At 48.3% G+C, this 18,696-nt stretch overlaps 1 protein-coding gene across 9 annotated transcripts in view; it reads right to left on the reverse strand.

Annotated features, from left to right (window-relative positions):
- Positions 1–18,696, reverse strand: part of DISP3 (dispatched RND transporter family member 3) — a 157,153-nt gene that overhangs the window by 89,232 nt on the left and 49,225 nt on the right. The window contains exon 1 of one of the 9 annotated variants that reach the window (XM_080380924.1): positions 3,226–6,946. The exons of 7 other annotated variants lie outside the window; for them this stretch is intronic. The gene's annotated coding sequence lies outside the window, so the exon portion shown is untranslated. Of the gene's footprint in view, positions 1–3,225; positions 6,947–18,696 lie in introns of those variants that run through there. One more of the 9 variants, XM_080380922.1, reaches the window with a different exon arrangement.

Raw genomic sequence — 18,696 nt, forward strand, 5'->3', positions numbered from 1 at the left:
GGGAAAAAAAAAAAGACGACAAATTACTTGATTCAGAGAATCAAGTGTGCTGCATGTTCAGCAATACCCCAAGCAGTAGAAAGGATTAGGTGCTGGTTTGGGTTTTTTTCCAAATTGTCTCCACAGACTTTAATACAGCATTCAAAAGCAATTCATTCTCAGCTCCTGAGTGCAAACCTGAGCCAAGAAACAAGTCAACAGACAGCACACCCCCTTAGGAGCAAAGAGCACTTTGCATTTGTGCATGATATCAGCTTCTATCAGAGACCACATAAACCCTTTGCAAACACCTATCAGATCCAATTTCCTTATTCCTCTAGGGAAACAGGTCAGATCATATGCAAGTTTATAAATTAATTAAGCACAGCTCCGCAATCTAGCTCCAGCTCTGCTGGAATTCAGCCATTACTTTTGCTGACTTTAACAGAAGCTAAGTACAGACCAGGCAAGTTACAACTAACATTATTAAGTTTTAGTTGCCATTTGGGGAGCAGCAGCCATACCTACAACCCCAGTTAACAGTGACACAATGCGGGTGACCAAAAACCGCGGCATCCAAAACCCAGAGTAGCCTTTGCTACAGCAACCTTCCAGATCTGTTCAAGATTTGTGGCAGAGCAGCAACAGGACCCAACTCTTCCCAATCTCCCCATTAGCAGACACCCCAGCTCCTCCCATGCTCGATGTCATACGTTATAAAGGAGTTGATACCCAGCAGGGGCCTGTAACGCTGACACATGAATTTCCTTCTCTGCTACTGGTCTGCAAACACACAGGTCCTTTAAGAACATGGGAAGGCAGGGGGAACAGGGTTCCCGTGATACATTTTTGTAGATTGACTGTGAAAGGAACAATGTACTGAGCCAATGCTCCTGTAAATGAAAATGCCAATTCAATGTAGGACATTTATTAAATATATATGTCACCACAAATAGATGAAGAAACAGAGAATCTGTGACTTGCTAGCCCAATATCAGACAGCCAAGTGAGCTCAGAGTAAAACTAGAGAGCTCCCAAAACCCTGCTCTGTGTTCAAGCCAAAGAAGTTTCTGCTATGCAGAAGTAAGACAGGAAGAGAATCTGTGGCAACAACATCAGACAGGATACCCTGAAGCCTCTACAAGTCCGTCCACATTAGTTATCTTAGCAGGCAGGTTCTGGGCTGGCTTTCCCAGTAACAAATCCAAAGTGACTTCACTGATGTGACTGCATTTACACAGAGCGAGTGAGATCGCAGCTGCAGAACCAGGCCCCAGAAGCCATATCCTGAAGTCCAGGCAGAAAAATGATTGTCACCTCTGACTCTCCCCCATAAAGACACAGACAGTTAAGGCCAGCAGCAGTTTTAAGAACCAGACGACTGCCAGTATGTCTTTCACCCCCTGCAAACACATTGGCCTCTCCCCCTTCTCCACTATTTATGTAACAAGCACTGCCGCCTTCTATTCAGGAGGAGTTGTTCTCTATTAACAGAGCTTGGCAAAGATCAGGAATTAACTGTGCCAACTTTCAAGCCTGCTGCCTTAAGGCAGATGGCAGGGAAAGCATCCCAGAGTTGTTCCCCAAACCTCTTCTCCCAGCAAGCAGAGATAACAAAACAGGAAGACAGGGTCAGGTATGAGTGAAGCCCTAATTTCAGGGCAGCAGACAGCTGCTGCCTGGGGTGCCCTGCTTTGCAATCGGCGTGCTTGCTTCCCCACGGACCAGCAAAGCCCACTGCACTGCCAGTGCCACAGGCTGAGAGCAAGGGCACAGCTTTCGCTGGAAGTTTTATACTGCCAGAGTTACAAGAAAGAGGAGATGCTTGGCCTCTCCAAGTCAATGATGCTGCTGTCAATCAGCACTGCTTATGACTAGCACTGAACTGTATCTTTATGGGAAAGCAAATCACCCCGGGGCAGCTGGAAGGACAGGATTCCCACAGTTACCGTGACCCACGGCATAAAAAAAGAGCTGTGGTTGCAGAGCATCCTCTGCTTCCCATCAGCAGAAGACAGCTGCTCTGCCACCCCCACCACAAAGGGTATCCCAGGAGCAGTTCCAGTGCCGGGGTTTTCAAATCACCCCCAGGAAGGCAGAATGTACTCAGCCACTGGCAGGAACAGACACAAGTGGACTCCTAAGCTGTGGAGTGGCGAGTGTCCAGTCCTGGTGAAGTCTGTATGACATGCAAGTGCCTTGTTCTTGCAAAAGGAGTCCACCATCCCCAGCTCTAAGCAACCAAAATTAAAGCTTTGAAGCTCGTTTTGCCCAACTTTCTATGTCTATTTTCTCCCATTAAATGAAGCACTCCAGTTATTAGTCTTTTCTGTTTTTCAATACTATAAAAGTATGACTCAATAGCTATGCTGAGACCTCAGAAAACTCTCATGGTGCTGCAGAGGACACTTGGTGACAGCACAACAGGCAAGAGGGTCATAAATAATATTCTACCAGGTGCTAATTCAGACAGTTGTTGTAGCTCATGCCTGAAGCATGCTGCCATCAATGGGACAATTTACAAACTCACAATTAAGCCTTTGCTGAAACATATTCTGGGCTGGGGTCAGTGGAAAGTCTCTTGCTGACTTCACCCAGAGCTGGATTAAGCACTTAACTCTTATACTGTCTCCTCCATGTTCCTGAATTATTCATTAAGGGCCAGGCACTGCAATCCATACTCACACTGCGCTTAATCTGTCCTTTAAATTGACTTGCATTAGTCTGAGTCACAGGCACCACAGCACCTTACTCTTTAAACAGTCTCACTGAATGCAGCAGAGCTATTCATGAAAGAAGGAACTCCTCTGCGAGAGGAAAGGAGGCAGGATCCAGCCCTTAGAAAAGACATCAGTAAGGCTACACCTCAGAAAATTCACCCTGGTAAAGCTGCATCAAGATGAATGAACTCAAGTAAATCTGTGTGAAATCAATCATTTAAAGAGATAGCCTGTTCTCTGGTATCACAGGGGAGACATAAGGGAGTGCTAGAAACTAATATTTCATTGTTCAACTTCATCCCAACTTCTGGAAACACATTCTCCTGCCCCTGGCCACACATTCACGGAGCCGAATAGCAACTCGCACGCACACCTTGTGAGGACTATCTCTCTATAGAGGGAGAAACAGGGAGGTGTGTGGAAAGGAAGAAGGCAAAGGACATGTTTCACTCCTCTTGACTGGCACAAAAGGAACAAAAAGTAAACAGGTCTTGCCACCAAGGAGGTAGCAAGCACCCACACTTACCAGCAACTCTTCCCTCTGCCAGCCTTGCAGCTTCCAGTAGCCAAGCCTCCCAAACCACAGTACTGCTCAGGTCCTGAAATCCCCTGAGGCGACTTAAAGAGCAGATAAACTGGCATCACAGAGGAGAGCCCATTACAGAGTAGCTTTCACCACTGAGCCCACATCTATAGTCTGATACTTTGAAACAAACAATGGATAAAAAAATAAGCCAATCAGGTAAGTGAAAGGAGAAATCTTGTGCACTACATTGAGAAATGTAACGAGGTTTGATTTTTTAGAATTAATTAATCTGTTCAATTCTCATTTATGTCAGTGCTTGATAAGATTAGAGGATTAAACCAACTGTATGCTAAATGCTTCACGCTAAACAGTCTTGCTAGGATTTACTGCGTGTTGGCATGCACAGAGACCATGGCAGCATCACCCCAAGACCCTGGGACTCACAATAGGACCTGTTCAAAATTCAGAAATAATAATAATAATAAAAAAATAAAATCACAGTTTATCCAGATTTTCCATATGCCGTCAGGGTATGAACTCCTATCCCTCTCCAGTTTCAGTCAAGCTTACTTATTAAGTACTTGTACCCAACAGGCAAGTCTTTGTATAAGCAGCACTTATCTCCGAGCACTGGCATCACAAGAGGATTTCAGATGTGCTGCGGTTTTTTGGATGCAAATTGTTAATACTGTATGCATACCCTCCCCCAGGGCCATACCAAAATGCACACAGCCTGTCACCCTCATGCTATACAGTTACATATACGTATAGTCCTGCACAATACAGCTTGGTAAAAACACGTGTCATTGACAGTTCAGAAATTACAGATACAGAGGCAAAGTTCTCCTGTAACTTAACCACTTTTTCTATTGGCCTGACAAAAGCATTTGTGATGTTTAATTCATTAATACTGAAGAAATATAAGATCTTAGGAGTCGTGGCCAAGGACATACCAGGAATTGAGAGAATTTTTAGCACCCAGCAAACACATTCTCCCCAAACACCTGAAAACTATCTGGAATTTCACACTGGTGAAATCCCTCCTTTCTGTGCCCCCAAATTACACTGAGCCAGTCAGATATTGTCACTTCACTCCCTACAAGTGCCTTACTCCACCGTTGTAAAGAACGGTTATGCACAACAAGGGTATTTGTCAATATAGCCAGGAGGTAAACCTAGACAGCGTCAGTGACTTCAGATGGTGGCGGCTGTGGGTTCTCCCCCCCACCCCGAGGATGAATTTGGCCCCATACAGTGCAGAAACTGAATCACAATCTTCACCACAATGGGTGATTGGAACAACGCTGATGCTACTTCCCAAACATCGGTCTGGTTCTCACATATGATACTGTTATATATTGCTCTGGGTCATTTGCCCCTTAGCTGTTCCCCACATGTGTCTATGTGAGATGGTCACAAATGCTGATGACAGTTTCCCCATGAATCATTTTTCTACTAGACAAGCATTCTCCCTCCACAGTGTTTTCTCCATGGGAGAACAGCAGGTATTCACAGGGGCAGCAGGAAGAAAGGAGGAACGGATCTTCTATCATATTAAGCATTTCCATTCCAACTTTGTTGTCTTCTTCACTCACTCAGGTCTGTTTTATTCCAGGCTTAGGGAACCAAACTATAAGGCTACAAAGGGGTAAAGAGACTGGCTTGATGAGTCTAACCTCTGAAGATGCATCCAGCGTGATAAAAGAAGTGTAGCTATTGAAACATCTCCCTTCAATACAGTTACTGTGTTGCTAGGTTTCCATCTAGACACACAGCCTAAAAGAGCAATCAAAGGAAGCTGATGCTGTGGATAATATCTTTATCAACACTTCACAAGGTTGTTGGGGAGGAAGAGGAAAAAATATTGTCCCCGAGCAAAGTTTTACTGGTGAGAACAGAAAGCTAGTTTCAAAATCTCACCTAGATTTTTGTGGGAAAATTGTTTTTAAGAAATAGAGCTTTTAGGGTAGCAGATTTTATGTATATCAGCATGTGGCTTTGTGAGCACAAAGTCTGTGTGTTTATTCTGTCATTTGAATTGTAAAAGTACTTCTCTTCCAATACAGAAGTCCTCATCCCACTTGACTCATATGTCTTGCAGCTGCAGAAGAGGGCATGCATCAGCCTTGTTTGAAAGGAACTTATTTGCTTGCACATTACATTAAACCCTAAAAGGCTTAGCACAGCTGTCAAAATACTATCCTAATAATTGCATAAACTAAGGTTGCTAACCAGCACGCTGCTGTGCCTGTGCATAAAACAAAAGTGCAGGTGACACAAGATGCAGCAATGAGGTAGATGCAAGGTCCTACACATGCCTGAGGGACGTGCCACTCACCTCACCCTGTCTGTCCCAGAGGTTTTTGGTTATGCTCAGCTGCTACCCTTCTCCAGTGCTTTCCAACACCGGTCAGTGGCAGCCAGACCAACTCTTTTGGTTTGGTCATCACCGAGTAAGAAAAAACACCAAAGAGTCCATTTTCTGCAGGAGACAGGCTGTTTTGCAGCATGCCTTTGCAGACCACCTGGACTGGCAAAGGCCCAGGAGTGGGCTGCAGCTCGGACCGATGCTCAGCGATGCAATGTCCTTACTAAGTGACCCGGGTAGGAAAAGGCCAGTTCCTTTCAGGAAGGAAAATTTCCTTTTTAGGCAGGAAAAGTCAATGTCTACACAAGCCAGTACGAAACAGGCGGGTTACTTTACACGTGCCTGGTACATGAGTCTCTACATCTTTAAAGCAAAGATCTGACAGCAGCTGGTGCCAGAGGTGAGAATCCTGCCTGTCTGGACCCACTAACAGCCCTGAGCGGGGGGACGCCTCTCTGGCCCTCCCCTCCCCTGGGAAGCAGGCCAGCCCTCCGTGCTGCCAGGGACACAAAGCCGCTCAGTTCTGCGCCCAACTTTCCCCCAGGAGAAGAGCCCTGCTGCAGGCACCGCTCAATCGGCTCATTATAGCGGCCGCCCCCCGGGAGACGCTCTCCTCCGCGCGCATTCATGAACTCTCCAGAGCTTCCAGGGAGAGTTGGCTGCACACACAGCTGCGGGATTCAGCTGTTGTATTCGCAGAGAAAAAAACAAGGGGGGGGGGGGAGGAGGGGGGGGTTGGAGGGATTAAAAAAAAAAAGTAAACAGCGGAGTGGGGCGGAGGGGAGCGTTGGCAAGCTGCGCGCTCCCTTACCCACCGCGTTCACGGCGGGACCCGGGAGCCCGACCGACCCCCGGCACCTTCCCGGGCAGCGCCGAGCGCCCGGGGCCGCGCACCGCGGGGCTGGCTGCGCCCCCCGGCCCCCGCCGCGCCGCGCCCGCAGCACTCACCTCCGCCCGCCCGGGCGGCCGCGGGCTCGCAGCGATGCCGGGGCAGAGCCGGTGCGGCGGTGCGGGCTGCCCGCCCTGCAGCGCGGCGTGCCCCGCTCCCGCAGCCCGCACGGCCCCGCCGCCTGCCAGCGGCGCGCCTCAGCCGCCGCCGCCGCCTTTTAATGCCGCTCTGCCCTGCGCCGCGGCCGGCTGCTAGCACTGCCCGCCGGCCCCCGAGGGCGGAGGGGCGGGCGGCCGCCAGCCCCCACCGCTGCGCCGCGGAGCGGTGCGGAGCTCCGGGCGCGGCCGCTGCCCGCTGCCGCCCCGCCGGGCTGCGGGCGGCGCTGCGGCCGCGCTATAAACCCTGCCCCGGGCCGCCCCCCGGTGCGGCGGCGCCGCGAAGGCAGCCCCGCCGCGGGGGGAACGCCGGAGGGGCAGCCCCGCCGGCGAGGGGGGCACGCCGGGGAGGGGGGCAGCCCCGCTGGAGGGGAGAGCGGCAGCCCCGCCGCGGGGAGCAGCCCCGCCGGGGAGGGGGAAGGCAGCCCCACCGAAGGGGGCGGCCTCCTCGGCCGGGCCCAGGTGTGCGGCACAGGGCGACTCCGTACCGGAGCGGGCGGGTAACGGAGCGGCCGCCGGAGCCGGGAGCCCGGAGCCCAGGATGCGCTCGGAGCGCTGCGGGGCTCGGGCCGCCCCGGGATTGCCCCGCCCGCCGCAGAGGCAGCTCGGGCTGCCAGGCTGCCGTCCCGGGGCGAGGGGTGCCCTGTGGAACAGGCTCCGGACTAGGGGCTGGGAACCCGGCTCTGCCAGGGTGGGCACCCCCACCCCCCGCTCCCGGTACAGGCACTGCCACCACACCGGTACCAGGCAGATCTTGGAACAGAAACTGCCAGAAACTTTAGCAGCAGCTGGCCAGTGCGGCAGGTCCCCCCGTGTTAAAAGCCAGGGCTCTAGGAAGGACTCATCTGGCTCCCTTGCTGGCGCTCTCACCGCTCAATACATGCTCCTTATAGGAGACACCTATATGTACTCAGCAGCAGAAGTATGCAGCAACGATCCCTCAATTAAGTGGGAGTCATTAAATGGGAGGTGGCAAGGCTTACTAGGGTAGTAGAGAAAATCCGTTTCAGATATTCACACTCTCCCCTTATGCAGCTAGGCGTTCTATGCAGCTGGTCGCCTAACCTGGCCATGAACCCTTGCCCTGGCTTCCAGGGGTTGAAGGAGTCCTGCTTGTCATAAAGACATCCCTGAGTACAGGGGCTTCGCTTAGTGTTGAGACAGAAGGCCTCTAAGACTGTTGGATACGGTGGTCTTGCGTTTATTTATCGTGTGCTCCTCTGTGACTTGCTCTGGTTTTGAGGCAGGGAGAGGACATTCCCCCATCCCTGGCCTGTTTACCAGGGTGGCCTGGTACTGCAGCACGGGGTCCTGCAAGAGCAGGACGTCAGTACCTTGCTGATGGAAATTGCCTTTAATCCAGCTACATTACAGAGCTGACCTAAGCATGTTTTGTCCAATATTCTTGCTTATTTGAATGTTGAGGGTACCTAGGGAAAATATCTGTCACCCCAGTTTTTAGATAGATTTGTCAAGTCAGTAACAGAGCGCAGCATGGTAAAACAGGCCCATCACCTGAGCCTGTCTCCCGGCAGGCAGCTGTGTCAGAAGCATTGTGCTCTTTCTGGTACACTGCTTAAAGTGAACAGGAAGCCTGGCAGACAAAGCCAGGCCATCATCTTCGTTGTGGGGCTCCAAGGAATGCAAATTTAATGAGGCTCCTGAAGTAAAATTGCATTCCACCAGCTTCGCGCATTTCTGCCAATGATGGAGGTTTCTGCAGAGAATGTGATGGTGAGGGCTTAGCAATATTGTTGAAAACAGCAAGTGTACAAGTAAAGGGGAAAATCGCTTTTTCTAACTTTGCGGTGGTGTGAGCGGAGCCCACGCTGATGTGAGGGACAGTGCTCGATCAATCACACAGCAGAGCCCAGCAAACTGCAGGGAGTTGTCAGTCAGCACTGTGTATCAGAACTAGACAATAACACGATTCTCCTCGGCAGTGTTTCCAGCAGCCCTCCAGGCACAGGCACACATGTATGAGCCCATCCTCAGCCCCCTGCTCCCCTCTTCACACAAGCATGCAGCGCACCAAGGCCTGCGATGCACACAGGGGCGGACAGACCCAAAGTGATGCTGACACACCTGCTCACAGATGAATCATACCCATCTCTCCACAGGCAGAAGTACATCAACTTGACAGCTTTAGCTTTTAAAAATTGTACATTGTTTTCCCACAGCATAAACACATGACAGCTTCCTTTGCCACACACGTGCCACAGAGCTGTGCTAGCCCTCAGTTGAACTAGAAGTTTCTCCTGCTGTGTTAGCACCTACAACATATGCATGAAGAATATGTCTTTCCCTGTCAATAAAGAGACACTCAGACTGCCCCATCCATCTGTTAAATATTGCTCCATGAATGCACAGGGGTCTGCACAGCACTCGAAAAGCCCTGTAATGGAATACTGGATGGGAAGGAGTGACTGGGGGTTGACAGTCCTGCTCTATAGCAACTTCTGTGATTTCAGTCTCTTTTCATTCTGCATTAGAAGGAAATCAAACATTTCAAATATTCGGGGATGGGGGGGGCAGGATGGTGCACAGTAGAAATCTTCATACCTGGCTTAACATTTCTTTCTATGCCCCTCTGTGCTCAGAGAGCATCAGCCTATGACTGTTATCATTTCCCTCCCTCAGGCCTCACAGATGTGTTCAACAAAACAGCATGTGTTGCCAAAATGAATAAATAGTTCACTATTAGTTTAAATCAGCAACACTGAACGCGTTTTACTCAGACACGGGTTAGAACTGTCTACGTAAGCAGCACTACCCATGCGCATAACCACAGACGGTGTTGAACTGTACCTACATTACTTGCACACACCCGTACATAAAGGTTTCAAGGGCTTTATTGCAGGCTCCACTAACAATGAAAATGCATCTACAAAGAATCAGCGTTATTTGTGGCTTTTATTAACCCCACACACACACTGGCAAACAGCACACAGACTGAGGTGCTGCACGCTGCTGTTGTCCTCATTAACCACACAGGTACACAAACACATGCATGACACCAAGAGACATTAGCACTGTATTGCAGTCTTAGTTAGCAAGCTGCGTATTCACAAATGCCTGGCCACATGCATAGAGGCACACAGTCATAAGCAGGCAAAAAAAGGATTGCTACTGCGCCTGAAGCCATTCCTGGTTAAAGGATGGCTTTTGGAGTTGGGAAGCTGAAGGAAAACATCTTCTCGTTTATACATGCTCTCTAACCTTCTCAGAGCCTCAGCACAACTGCCTTCCACACCACAATCAGGCACCATCGGCCATTCTGCTTGCTTATATTTATGGCCCCTCTTTGAAATTCTGACTGCTCATCTATGCAGAATAAAACTACCCAAGCAATCTTTCCTGTTCAGGTGCTCATTACTAAAGCATTAAATAATGCCAGGCAGGCTCTCTTAGGCCTTGTAAATTTTATCTGGGGGACTTTCAGCTTCCACAAGGTCTATTACTGCCTGATTGCCTGAAAGGCTTTCAAGTTTGCACCAGACAGCAAGCCATACAGCAGAGAGGGCCAGGTAACAACTGAGCAGTGAACTTCTATTAAACACCATTGCTGGCTTGGGAGCCAGGCTCAGCAAGGTGAAATGCATACATGTGAGCGCGTACGCATGAGTGCATGCAGAGTCTGCCAGCATGTCCCTGGAGCATACACAAGGCAACCAGTGTTTGCATAAATGAATGTCTGTGCTTGAATGTTAGAGAGAAGCGCCTGGATCAAAGGGTGACACTGTACATGAGTGAGTGCAAGACTGTGGGTGCATGAAAAAGGAGTGGGCTTATGTCTGTGGGCCCGATCTCAGCTACACAGATGTCACTGCAGAGTAGGTGCTCAGGAGTCAGTGGGGTTTATGGTGACACAGCTGAGAACAGAATCAGGCTGTGGGAGTTCAGACCTTTCCTGTTTGAGCAGCTTTCTCCAAGTGCTTGCTGTTAGCCAGGGCTCAAAGCCAAAGGCTGTTTGAATACACCAGTAAGCTTAATAAAGTGGAGAGAAAATAATGGAGAAGCCCAGGAAGAAAGGGCAATAGCCCTCAAAGCCAGAGACAGTTTCATCACCTGCCAGCTAAGTGTCCCAGGAGAATCTGCAGATAGATCCAACACCCCTCAGCTCCTGGGGGCAACCCCTAAAGGATGCTGAGCTGCAGATACAGCATATTTTCAGAGGAAAAGAGGGGGGAGTGGGGACCAAACGCTCTGTTTAGAAACATCCCTCAGCCTTTTTGAAGTTGTGCTATCTGCTTCCTAGTGCCTTCCTGTCAGAGGACTGGGACTTTTTCTCCTCGTCTTTCCTCACCCAAACATCCTGCTTGATGGAACATCAAGGAAAAGGACCTTTCCTTTCTGTCCACAAAACTAACAAAGCCACATCACAAGCTATTTCTATATGTTGGGTATTTATAAACCTCAGCCCTGACCTGATCAAGCAAAATAGCTTCTAGTTACCACCGAGTCAGGCTTGAATTCAAACTGCCAGCCTATTATTTCTTACTCAGGCAACACTAGTACTCAAAAATTATGTTAAACATTTCCCCGATGCAGAAACAATCGCTTCCCCAAAGAGCACAGGGGTGAAGGCATGCAGCCAGCCCGCCCCCCCTTTTATTGGATAACATTTCTCATATTTTTCATGAGAGCCAGATGGCACCATCTGAACAGCAGTGAGCCTGGAAGCCTTCAGCCACATCAGCGAGCGGGAAGCGTGACCCAGGGTGGGAGCACAGCGGCTCAGCGCCGCAGCCGGTGCTGGCGCAGGCAGAGTGCAGCTGCCGGCCCCGCTGCCTGCGAGCAGCTGCCTCTGCTCGGGCACGAGGGCACAGGACGGCACAGCCCGGGAGGCTTTTCTGCATTCAAGCAGCAGTGTAAATTTGCACGTGGAACCCTAAATCACCACTGCTGACAGGTACAGTCCTACACTTTCGAGGGCAGGGGGAGTTTCCCCAGTCCCGAAGCTCTCTGGGAAAGGAAGGCCCATCTGCGCGCTGCCTGAGAAAAAGAAACAGATGTAAAGAGAGGCAGAGCGTATTCTAAACCCCCGCTGCGTGTGGGGCCTTTTCCTTGCAATTAAGTGAAGCTAATGGTTTTATGGAAGTTGTTTGTTTAAAAGGCCTTCACTGCACTGTTTAATGGAGTTTCACCAGCATTCCCCAAAGGCTTCCAGACTGCATTAGTACCCCACAGCTCACATCCTAACCAAACAAGCCTTCTCACCCTGACGGCTCTGCCCTGTATGTATGGAGTGTAGGAGTATCAGGGCTGCTGTGCCTCCTGTGCTCGCCTTTCCACCAGAGTCTTGAAGCCCCAGGATGTCATGAATATTCATGACATAAATATTAGCAATAAGTATCGTGCAATTCGGACAAAAATATGTTTTAGGCAAAAGAACTGGGAGAGAACAACTGAGAAAGAATCTTTACTCCTGAGCTCCGGGAACTACTGAATAGCATTTTCCTGAGCTGTAACTGGTAGTTTTAAAATGCAAATCAGTCTTGGGTTTTTGAGAGACATTGGGGGGGGGGGGGGGGGGGGGAAAGACCCAGGCAGCAAAGCTTTATTGTATTGTAATGAATGCGGGATTTGCAGAGCTGCTTCGTGCCAGTGAATGCACAGTGGATGCAGGCCAGGGACTCCAGAAGCCCCGAGGCTTGTCCCCAGCTAGCTGTGCCACTGGCTCACTGTGTGACCTTGAATAAGGTATCCTTTCCTCTGTTTCAGTGTTCTCATCAGAAGACATAGGGGAAGGGAGAGAGATGAGGCCATTTCTGTGCCCCCTGGTGAGGTTATACATTATAGGCCAATCTGAGGTGGAAGTCAGCAGAACAAATGTAGCAGCTGTCTCCCTGCAGGGACCAATGAACTCGGATAGCGTTGCCCTGTTTTTAACACTCTTCCTCTGGTGGATGCTGCTGAACCTTTCCTTCTTCTTTTCCTATTGCTATTGCTATCGCTGTTCCGTAGTTCATCTTTGGCCTTGTGTGTCCCTTCTGTTTTTCTATAGAATTGGTCCCCTCCTTGAGCCCTGGAGTCTGTAGAAACCTCTCTGCCATTGTTCAACTCTTCTTTTTCATGACCACCCATACAGCATGCAATACCATTTTACCTGCCATCTAATTAAAGAGCTGTCCCTAAACAGACTCTACCACACAGATCATAGTAGGAGTTGAACACAGAAAAGGAGACACGATAAGTGAACTTTTACTACAGACGGATTTTCTTCAGATTATTAATGGTATAAACATAGATAATAAGTGTCTATAAAGAGAGGGGGTGGTCTGAGGCACATCGCAGTCCAGAGGACCGCTCTATTTCTCTGTTCCTGGACCCCCAGGATCCACTCTGGCATCTTGGTTACCTCTGCCTTGACTTTCCTCAAGCCTTCTGCTCCCTTCTGTACAGCTTGTGGTGGGCGGGATTTGGGGTGCCATTTATTTGTCCACTGTTGCCTCTTCTTGCCGCCTTCACCATGCTCAGAACACTGTGTTAGTGAACTCAGAAGGATAAATTGGTGATTTCTAAACTTGCCCCTTCAAAGCTGTACTCTGCCACCCACCGCCTGCTCATACCTCCTCCCACCGCATCCAGCAATGCTCCCTCCCATGAGCAGTGCTGAAGGAAGGCTGCTGAATCTGGCATTTAGAAACCAAGTTGACTTCACAAGGTCACATCAAAGAGGCCAAAAATCACAGTCAGCTGGCACTAGCCTTCACTTATGACTCACCAGAGAGAATATTAACTGGTAAAGCAGAGGCAAAGAGTGCCATATTCCATTACCAGTCCCCTGAGCCCCCCTGACACCACAGAGGGAGAGCTGTTAACTGAGCTCTTCAACTGCATTTTCACTAACAGCAATGCCCTAGCAGCTGCCTGACCTTCACACAGAAGTCTCAGGTCCTCTCGTCTGCGATGTCTCACAGACAGAAATCAGGCTCAGAGTCTTGTGTCCTGATGCTTTTCAGAAATTATCTCTCTGATGAAGGCAAGATTCCAAAGAAGGAATACACCACAAGGAGAAGCAGTCACTCTGGGGAAAAGACAGTGCATTCTGATAATAAAAAGCCAAGATGTTCAAATCCGGATGCCAAAAGGTAGGTTTCAAATCTATATTTATACCCCTAAGCATCAGACTTGAAGCTCCCATCACATGTAACAGAATTTGTGAATGCTCAAAGCTTTTCAAACTCGGCCATTTGTTTCCAAATACATAAACAGGAATAAAGAGCTTCTCAAAAAAATGCTCTACTGTACCAGCAGAAGAATTTCAGCTCTTCACTGGAAACACAATTCTGTAAGAGGCACTTTCTGGAACCAAAATATATTAGCTTAAGTTGAAATATTTGGGGTTTCAGATATTCCTTTCTGAAGTAATAAAAGTAAAATATGCTTAAGCAAAGTATCCTCTCTTACTCCTTCCCCACCAGCTATGCAGTGGGGACAATCGGAAGGTTTTGCATATTGGCAGTGGCAGTAGAAAAGTGTTTCTGAGAATCAGGTGGGAGAAATGCCCGCTCCAGGAAGCCAGTAAGAATTAGGAAAAAAAGGAGGAGGACAAAAAATCAAACTAAGCCATTCACATGTTGAAACAAGGGTGCATACACACTACCACTTTGGAAACACCAGGAAACATTACCAATCTCTTCAACTCAGGAACCAGAAGAGCTTGCAGAAGTGATTATGGGTCAGAAAATTAGCAGAAAGCAAAAAATTCCTATAAACCCGAAAATTCCTAGGAAGGTTCTGGGTCAGAAATTCCTAGCAAGCAAAAGGATTCCTCAAAATCAAACCTTCCTCTCCCAGTGTAAATCACCATGAACAGTAAGTGGGAAACGTTCCAGTGCACGTAACAAATGCAGGGCACATTCTAGCCTAATGATTAATGCAAGAGAAGATGTCATTCAAATTCCACACATTTATATCAGGTATTTTTCCTGTTAATGTTACCACTGTCAAAAAAAATTAACTGTGGGGAGAAAACACAGACCAAATTCAGAGCTGCTATAAATCAGTCCTGTTCCATTTTGACCTCAGAGAGGTTGCCCAGTTCCTAGCAATGAAGCATATGACTGATTACCTGTCTATTCACATTTCACATACCAGTAGTAGGGAGTTCTATATGGTATCCGCTTGGCAAACAAATATTTTGTCCCTCCTCTAAAATAGCACACACAGAGTTATCTCAGCAACAGCTATTTATACATTGGGAAGCTAAGCAGCTAAGTGCTTCTTTCATCTCTGGGTCCTTCCACCTAGCCAAGAAAAGCATCCTGCCTTGGATGACGAAACAGAATAAAAGATTGTGCTGTTTTCATACCATGAGCAAATGGAGAGCAATCAAAACCCTACACCTATTGCCAGTGAAGCTTTGTCTTTTGCTTTGTGCAGACATTTCCATCTGAACATCAGCCTGCTAGAGCTGCTGATGTGGGAGAACGGCTGTTCTGCCCCATGGGTAAGGAAGCTAATGACTGGTCTGGTTCTCTCTGAGAGAGCAAGAAAAAGGGCCACATGTGTGTCTGAGCACCACAGCCCAGGCAAACAGGAGGTATGGATTGCCTTTTGCTAAAGAGGGTGGCTCCAGGCCAGCTCTGCCTGTTGTGGTGGCTCCACATCATTCACCAGAGCCCAATACCACTGTCAGTGGGTTTGTGTCCATATGGAACTGCAGCCATGGCAGGGTGGGGACAGATCCAGCTGTGCTGCCTCCAGTATGGAAGGCTCCAGTGGAGGCTGTAGCTGAGAACTAGAACCATTGCTGCAAAAGAGACCTTGGTCACTCAAAATGAAGAAAAGTGTCCCTTAGGGCTTTTGGTGGCATGTCTCTATTTACCAACACAGAGTTATTAGTATAAAGGGAAAGTGAGAAGTATAACCGGGGAAGCAGACAGACAAGATACAGCCATAGGAAAAAGCTAAACTCTACACAAACCCAGATTGGCAGACTGATAAAATATTCTTAGGCAAGAAACAGACAGCATGAAAGACAGGAAGATGGAGAGAAAGGTTTAGAACTGAACTTAATATGTCTGTGATTTATTTGCATTAAGCTCAAGCAGTGTGTGTGGCTTGGGTTTCACTTGTTTATTTTGCATCCAAGACTGCCTCAGGTGCTGGCAGAGAATTGTTTTGTTGAAGTCCATGGGATGTTTGGGAAATTCATTGTCCCTGGGGGAAAATGAGATTTTCATGAAATTCTGGAAAAAGTTCTGCAAGTTCTGAATCTCAAAAGAGGAAGAGTTACATGTGAAGTAATCTGGATCTCCTTCCTATAGTGAAAGCCCAGCTTTGTCTCTCCTCAGAGCCAGAAGACCAAAAACTATCAGCAGCCTTCCTACTGTGCTTCGCATGAGGACATTCTGCAAATTATGGAAATTTTGTCCATCCAGCCATCCTGCAACAGATGGCAAAGCAGTGAGAATGGCCAGAGCTGGTGGGTGGCATGGATGTGTTTACTTTAATAAGGCCCAGAGATTCAAGTTCCACTAGTGCCCATCAGCAGTCTGTTACATTCATTCATTTATAATTATTTCCCATTTTTCCCTGCAGTTACATTTTAGAATTGTAGTTATTTGGATCTCTATAACCATCCAAAGTAGCTCACATGACCCTGCCCCAAAACAGGGCATCCAGGATCCCCCCCAGGATCCTCCTTGTAATCCAGGCCTGGGCACCAACCTGTGGGACACTGAGCCCCTTTCAGCCCACAGAAAAAGGACTGTGGTTTTTCAGAACCTCTTCTGCTATGGTCAGGCTGTCCAAAAGAGCAGGAAGGAAAGTAAAAAAGCAGGGGAATATGTGGGTACAGCAAGGAGACTAGACAAAAGAGAAAAAGAGCGAAGAGACAGGTGAGGGGGTTAAAAGTGGTACAAAGGAAGAATAAAACTATAGCATAAGACTGGTACCTATAACTGCTGCTACAGAATTTGTGCAAGATGGATAGAAAAGTTGCAGAGAAGGAACTTTCTTAACTGTAGCATGAAACTCCAGGAAAAATTTGAATATAAATTTGAATAGAAAGAAACAAGAGAAAGTTAAAATAGGACAGAGACAGAGTCACTGAAGCTGTGCAGTTAAAACCCCAGCAAGCCCAAGTACATGAAGGGGAAGGGAGAGGTAGCTAATGGAGGAGCTTGTTGGAACACCATAAAAAATCAGTTGCTTCCAGATGTAATGTACTCCATGCTGCTTTCAAAATCTCGGCTTGGAGCACCATCCATTTCCTGGGCGCTCAAGCACCAGGGAGCTACACTCTCTCAGGTGCTGTTTGCTTTTGATGAATGCTGCTGTGACAAGTGCATTAAACCTAGCAAAAGTGAGCTTTATTAGACTTTGAAAACCAGGGTCCATCACTGCTCAGACTACTTAGAAAACAGTCTGGCTTGAGAGTGATACCAGCTCTCCCCAGGGCACACAGGGAGGCATTGCTTATGCCAGCATGAGTCCTCCCACATACACTGTCCACATCTATTCCAGGCCCTGCAACAGAGAACAAACTGGGCAGCTGCCACATCCCCTTCCCCTAACACAATTACTCATGTTTCCTCTCAAGGAGACTTGGTTTTAGGTTTTCATGAAAGCCTCAAGTGGGCTTCAGGAAGTCACACACCACCATTAGTCATCCAGTCTGCAGGCGATCCCTGTGGGTGCAACACAATTACGTTTTTGACTTACAGAATTCAGGATCATCACAAGAAAGGTCTACGTGTAAGCCAGCTCACAGGACAAGAATGTGGTTTGATCTCTTTGTGCTTTACTAAACCCTCAGACTCATTGCCCAGCTCCTGCTTCCAGGGAGGAGCAAGAGGGTGAGCACTCTCCTTCACTGTGACTCCAGAACTCAGCCAAAGGCTGATGGTCAGAGTGAGTGGCACTGTCTCCTGCTGTGGCTGTGATTTGTAACGACCCTTCGTTGTTGTTTGAGCCAAGAATGGTGCCAGCCTAGCTGTGACCTTCTCTGTCCCTGAGCCTGGATCTCTCACCTATCTCAAACACTCCCTTATCTTCAGGCAGCTTTTGCAGAAATCTCACTTTCTGCTCCTGTAATGAGTTGCACAGCATGATATGGAATTAGTAGAATCTAAGTTATTAATTGTCTACAACAATTAGCCAGGACGCCTGGGCCTTCAGGCACCTTGGTTACGTGTGGGAGTCAATTACAGTCTCATACATATTCATGCTACTTCATCCACAAACTGTGAGAGCTGCTTCCCCAGCTCTCTCCCCATCTCCTTTACTCCGACTTGCATCCAGCCCACCCTAAGCCAGGAAGAAGTAGTTTCCTTTCCTTTCACGTTTCACTGAAATCAAATATTTGCTGTGACCATAATTAATGTAATGGAAATACAGAACTAGCGCATTTGACAGGCAAGAGCAGAAATGGCCTGGCCAAACCTTGCTCACGCCTTACAAGAGGAGATGCAGAGATCTTACTGGACTTCTCTCCCTGCAGTCACCTGCTCTACAAACATACCATGATACGTCATCCAGCCAAGCTTGATAAGTATTTCTCATAGTCAGTGACCACCTCAATTCCATCTGAGACCACAGTCACCAGCTCTCATGGTGTAGATCAGTGTGGTCAGTGTATTGCCAGGGAACCTGATGGATTTAGACCAGTTTATACCCACTGAGGACCCTGACAATAAGTGCTGAGTGAGACATTGGGCTGCACCAAGTAAGTTGCTTAATGACAGCACGTGGCTGATTCCCACGGGATGCTAACACTTCACTTCTTCCCAAGGTTTCTCTGAGGTTATGTCTGTAAATATCCACGTGCTGTGCTCCTAGGAAAATAGCAACCCTGCAAATACATCACTGCAACTATACTTAACCCCGACAGGAGTTGGAGCTGGTCCAGGGATGAGTGCATGGGGCTGCAAGTGAGCTCCATGGGAGTCTTCTGAGTGCCTTCAGCACAGCGGGGTCAGAGCCCATCTGAGCAGGGACACGTGTGTCTTGAGAATCCACTGATCCACTGGAGTGCCCATCTAATATCTCTCACAGCAGCTATCCAGGAGCTAAAACGTTAAATCCATAACCTGCTCTCTAGATTTATT

Source organism: Falco punctatus (genome assembly GCF_963210335.1).
Source record: "Falco punctatus genome assembly, chromosome: 3".
Classification (NCBI taxonomy): domain Eukaryota; kingdom Metazoa; phylum Chordata; class Aves; order Falconiformes; family Falconidae; genus Falco; species Falco punctatus.